Consider the following 6,484-nt stretch of genomic DNA (forward strand, 5'->3'; position numbering starts at 1 on the left):
TAAAAAGCGCTTTTCGTTTCACGTCATAGAGACGGTAGGAACACTGTTTTGGTCATAACTCACAAACCATTATGAATCAGCCCAAACCCTTTATACCAGAGATAAAACACATAATTAAGAACATTTTCTCTCTTCGTTGTCATGTGGAAATCATGCACGAGCTAAGAGATATGGTTAAAAAGCAGCTTGATGCCCACTGGACTTGGCCAAATTTTTTTGACTCCAGGCTCCTTGGAGAACCACTATATAGATTTACCGGATGGGCAAACCCACTTAACAATTGAAAAGATCGACAAAAGATGATGATAAATGTATTTTTGTCTCTATTATCACCGCGGGTATGCGAGTTATTAATCATTCCATAACCGGTTTTACCTACACGTGTAGGGGTGGTACCAAGGGGAAGTACCATGAGACGTCGTGAGTTAACCGAGATGATTATGTATGATTTATGGTTTGTTTTGGTGAGTTGATTTCGGTTATTAGATGCCTATAAAATTATGTGAGGGTATATGGTTAGACAACCCGAACCTCATAGGCAAATATCATTAAAGTGGCTTTCTCCCGAAAATGACAAAAAGTTGTTTGCATATTTGCGAAGTTATGGTTTATGGCGACCTAAAGGTCAGAGCTATTTTGCATCATGTTTATGGTGATGAAATGTGATCATACGATATATGGGACCTTATGGATTGATGTGGATGTCTCATGTGCATGGTTATGATTGCTTCCCACCTTTCTAGGTCAAAACTAGCCCTATGTGCTAGAGAGGTGAAGTGCAGATGTGATGCATCAACTTTGCATGGTTGGATGTTGTCAAAATTGGATTTTTATATCATGTTTAGTTGTTGGTCGGACTAATTTTATGCATGAAAAACTCATGTCGGAAGAGTCCTATGTGTGTGGACTCCGATTGACTGCAGAGGATGTATCAAACTCCAAGTGTGGGAGTCGGTGATTTGTGGTTAAGGGCTAAGATTCCCTATTGGATTATGGTTGTGATTTTATGGTGGAAGGTGGTATGGCTCTTGGTTTTTTTTTATGGATGTGATTATGCTATCGAAATTTTTGCAGCCATGTTATGTTCTAAAGTGGTTATGCAAGGTTGGTTGTACCTCACCCATGTGATGTGATTGAATTATGGTTTATGATTTTGGGATTAGATCATGATGTGATTTGGATAGTTTATGGTAGACGTGTAAGGGTAGAGACCCTGTACAATAGTCTAACTGCTTGGAAAAGATTGTTTGTGCATATGGAAAGTGCTATTGTGATTGGAGTCATGTGTTATGTTTCTCATGGTAGCATCACTACAAGACTAGGATCACCTACATCGCTTAGTCTTAGACAAAAGGGTCGTTGACCTGGGGCTTTGTTGGATCGGGGTGTTGGTATACTTGCAACGCCCACCTCTCTTAGTTTTGCGACCACAGCATATGTTGCACAATTTGTAAGGCCCCCATATGAGGAGAAGCCACTGGTGCACATATATTTGGTGGATTCCAGCTTTGCACGCTGATGAGATCTCTATTTGTGATTGGGGATGGTACGGAGCAAATTCATGGGCAACTTTGGGGGCCCACCCCGGAGACTTTTTATTCCTTTCATCAGAATATTCCTTTTTGTCGAAATATCTTGGCCGCGGACCACGGTCGGAAGACAATCGGAAAATGGCCATCCGGTGGCCGATGGCCGGTTGTCCGTGGTCTTTGGCCGGTGGTCGGCGGCCGGTGGCCAAGTTCTAGGAGGACTAGTCTACCCAAAAGCGGCTACACATGGGCGCATGGGAGAGTCCTACTTGGACTTGGCTATCTAAGGACGACTGCACATGGGCGTTTAGAGGCTCCCTTACATCTATATAAGGAGGCCTTCTCATGAGTAATTTGATAGAATGGTGTGCACACTTGACGCACACAACACATCCTTGTGTAAGGATTGTTAGTCTCTTGTATTCCTACTTGCTCTAGTTGTCTAAATCGCCATCTAAGCTCTACCTTGAGAGCGCATGGGTGGATGACACCATCACTTTGTAATAGTGTGCTAATGTAAAGTTTTTTATTTGCCACTAATCTACTTTGCATCGTATCTCTCTCTACTCTCCTTGCTACTAGATCCTTATTGTATTCCGCATTTCTTACATGGTATTAGAGCACTAGGTGCTCGTAGCTAAGAAAGTACGAGAAGTACTTTTATTACTTTTCAAAATCAATTATGTCGGCATCTTCAAGTGCTGTTGCCAGTGCTACTCCTCTTTGCATTCTTCCACCAACATTCATCGAAGAAAAGCTTGACGGCACCAACTACACATTGTGGAAATTTAAAATTTCCGCAATTGTGGATTCATATGAATCGTTGGATACGGTGCTGGGGCCAAATGGTGCAGACTTGGAGCCTGCTGCAACAAATGATCTGGCAAATCCAAGCGTTGTTATTCCCTCAGATGCTACTCTTCTACGTGCCTGGAAAAGAAGGAATGCATATGCATTATGCACCATTGTCATGTGTGTAAGTGATTCTGTCCTCACTTTGGTTCAGCATACCACTAAAGCACATGAAGCTTGGAACATATTGGCTCGCCAATAAAAGGCGTACAATCACACCAGAATTCAAAATCTGGAAAATCAGCTTGCTACTGAGAAACTTGCTAATGGATAGAAAGTGGAGGCCTTTATCAAGCGGATTAAGGACCTCCAAGATCAATTAGCTGTCGTTGGTGTGGCTATTTCTCCGGAAGATGTAGCTCAGTGTTGCATCCACATACTTTCAGCAAGATATGATGGTCTTGTTAAGGCACTCAACACTCAGGTTCGCCCAACTCCTCTTATGTTTGAAGAACTGAGTGAAATGTTTCTTGAAGAGGAGCTGCGACTCAGGACCAGGGATGGTGGAGGTGATGCTGCCTTCATGGCCAATCAAAAAAGGCAAGGGGACTACGTCAAATGCTTCTAAGAAGAAGCCCAAGAAGAGGAAATTTTCAGGTAGCTGTTTTTACCAGTGACAAGAAGGGTTATGCTGTTAAAGACTATCGAAAGAAGAAAGCAGATGAGAAGAACGGCACCATGAGAGCTTCTTGGAAGGAAAGAGAATCCGCCAACAATGTTGAAACAGACCTTGAACTATGGGCCGTCATAGAAGAGGTATGCTTATTAGCACAAACTCCGCTTGTTGATGGTTCTTGGATTCTAAATAGTGGTGCATCCCAACATATGACTAGTAAGAAAGACTAGTATAGTTCCTGGAAGCCTCTACAGGAACCCATAAGTGTAATTGTTGGGAATAATGCCAAATGTCCAGCCGAAGGGTCTGGGACAATTTCTTTTTTAGCAGCTACATGTGAAACTAAAGAGCTCTCTAATGTGTTGTACGTACCTCAAATCAAAAAGAAATTGTTGTCCATTGCTGCAATCACTAATCGTGATCTTGAAGTCCGTTTCAAGAAAAATGGAGCAGAAATCTTGGATTCAAAATGCAACACAGTGGGAAAGGGTGTAAGGCACAACAACCTCTACCAACTTTCTGCACTTACGATCACTATAGAAAAAGGTACAACTCAATTATGGCATGAGAGATTTGGTCACTTAAGCATTGTTGTACTAAAAGAGATGCAAAAATGTGGGATGGTGGCACACATGCCTCAAAATTCAGATATGAATGAAGTTTGTGAAGCTTGCATGATGGGCAAGCAACAAAGTGGCATTTCCACAAGAGAGTAGTAATCAAGCTCAATCTCCTCTAGAGTTGGTACACGCAAATCTCTGTGGAAAAATGTCTACATCCGCTTTGAGTGGATCTTTCTACTTTTTGTTGTTAGTCGATGACTTTAGTAGAAAGATGTGGGTGTATTTCATTCGTGAGAAGTCTGAAGCTTTTGGAAAGTTTAAAATGTGGCAAAAGCTTGTAGAAAATGAAACAGGAAAAAAGGTGAAGAAGCTTTGCATAGATCGAGGAGGAGAATTCATCTCAAATGAATTCAACAATTACTGCAACGAGCATGGCATAAAATGACACCTTACTACAGTCTACACACCACAACAAAATGGAGTTGTGGAGCATCGCAATTGGACGGTGGTAGAAATGGCAAGGTGTATGCTCAAAGCCAAGGATATGCTAGATTCTTTTTAGGCTAAAGCAGTAAGTACCGCAGTGTATACACAAAGGCTTTGAAAGGGAAAACACCTGAATAATCCTATTCTGGTAAGAAACCTTCGGTCTTGCATTTCAAAATATTTGGGTATTTCTGTTATGCACATATTCCTGATTCACAAAGAACAAAGATAGAAGCCAAAAGCAAGAAGTGCGTATTTCTCGGATACAGTGAAGAGTCTAAGGCTTATACACACTATGATCCAGAGGCAAAGAAAATACTCACCAGTCGAGATGTGGTATTTGAAGAAGGGCCACATACGGTGGAGAAACCAGGTTCGTCCACTTTCTCATCAAATCAAGAAATAACTCACCATGTGCCATACCAGAATCAGGTAAAAAATCAAGAGGAGTAGTTGTTTGATGACGACAACTCACATAAATCTAACCAACCTATTGCAGCATCACAAGAAAAGCCACTACCAAAGTGGGCTCAACAGCTTTTTGACGCTCGAAACCCTCAAGTTCACAATCCTCATGAAGAGGAGGGGGTTTGCGATGGTCAAAGAGAATAGAGGAGCAAAGGAGAGCCTCCAAACACATCGTCAACATGGCTCTTATGTGACAGAAATTGTGGGCTCTATGAAGGAGCCAACCTCCGTCGACGAGGCCATGGCTGATCCAAAGTGGAAGGAAGCGATGCAATCTGAATACGACAACATCACAAAGAATGACACTTGGGAAGTAGTGGATTGGCCTCCAAAGAAGAAAGTCATCGGCACAGAATGGGTGTACAAGTTCAAGCATAAAGCTGATGCTCTTTACAAAAGTACAAAGCGAGGTTAGTAGCACAAGGATTCTCTCAAGTCAGCCAGGTTAGTAGCACAAGGATTCTCTCAAGTCGAAGGGTTTGATATTAGTGACACCTTCTCTCCCACAACTCGAATGACAACTATTCATCTTGTGCTTGCTCTTGCTGCTATCTATTTATGGGTTGTTTACCAAATGGATATTGTGTCTACTTTTTTAATGGACCTCTCAAGGAGGAGGTGTATATTGAGCAACCACCAGGGTTTGAGACGTCTCATTCAAAACAGAAGGTTTGCAGATTGAAGAAGGCTTTTTATGGCCTGAAACAATCTCCAAGAGCATGGTACGTCAGAATTGATAAGTTTTTGAAAAAACTTGGCTTTAGAAGAAGTGCTTCTGAAGCGAATTTATATGTGCTTAGAGAGAATGAAAAACAAGTCATTATTATATTGTATGTCAATGACTTGATAATCACAAGTGACCACAAAGAACTCATCCAACAAACTCGTGAGAGTTTGAGTTATGAATTCGAAATGGCAGACTTAGGTTTGTTGCACTATTGTTTGGGGATTGAGGTTTGGCAATCCTCAAAAGGTATCTTCATCTCTCAACAAAAGTATGCAACAGAGATCCTAAAAGCTTTTGGCATGATGGATTGCAAACCTGTGAGCACTCCAATGGATGTAGATGCAAAACTCTCCATGGAAGATTCTTCTCCCTTAGTTGACATTAAAAAGTACAAAAAACTTGTGGGAAGCTCAATTTTTTTGTGCAACACTAAGCCAGATACTTCTTTTGCAGTAGGTGTTTTAAGCAGGTTTTCCAACCACCAAGAGAATCTCACTGGAAGGCAGGTATGCCAGTTCTTAAGTACATAAAAGGTACTTTGGGCCATGGCATTGCCTATGGCATTGGCACAAACACTCTTAGTGGGTATTGTGACTCCGATTGGGCAGGAGATTGTGACTCTAGAAAGTCAATTTTTGGATTTTGTTTCTCACTTGGTTCTGGAGTGTTTTCTTGGATTAGCAAGAAGCAGCCAACCGTCGCTCTTTCTTCAACGAAAGCAGAGTATAAAGCTGCTTGTTTTGCAGCTTGTGAAGCAGTTTGGCTAAGGTGAGTCCTCATGGATTTAGGTGTTTCTCTTCATTCAGCAACAACACTTCAATGTGACAACCAGAGTTGCATGGTGATTGCCAAGAATCCCGTCTTCCATGCACGCACAAAGCATATTGAGGTTCAGTATCATTATGTTCAAGAGCTAATTGAGGATGAAATTATGGATCTATTGTCCTACTGAAGATATTGTGCAGATATCTTCCCCAAATATTTAGAGAAAGACTAGCTACTTCAACATCTTCATCAACTTGGAATTGGCACATGGCCAACATAGAGCATCTTCGGGTGTTCATTGAGGGGGGTGTTGGTATACTTGCAATGCCCACCTCTCTCAGTTTTTCCACCACAATATATGTTGCACGGTTTGTAAGGCCCTCATATGAGGAGAAGCCAATGGTGCACATATATTTGGTGGATTCCAGCTTTGCACGCTGATGAGATCTCTATTTGTGATCATGGATATACGGAGCAA

The 6,484-nt window shown here is 41.7% G+C and overlaps 1 pseudogene; it reads left to right on the top strand.

Annotated features, from left to right (window-relative positions):
- The first annotated feature begins 5,540 nt into the window (after positions 1-5,540).
- LOC147465275 (secreted RxLR effector protein 161 pseudogene) lies at positions 5,541-6,193 on the top strand (annotated as a pseudogene).
- Positions 6,194-6,484: the final 291 nt, after the last annotated feature.

Source organism: Adiantum capillus-veneris, chromosome 1 (genome assembly GCF_014529385.1).
Source record: "Adiantum capillus-veneris isolate H3 chromosome 1, ASM1452938v2, whole genome shotgun sequence".
NCBI lineage: Eukaryota > Viridiplantae > Streptophyta > Polypodiopsida > Polypodiales > Pteridaceae > Adiantum > Adiantum capillus-veneris.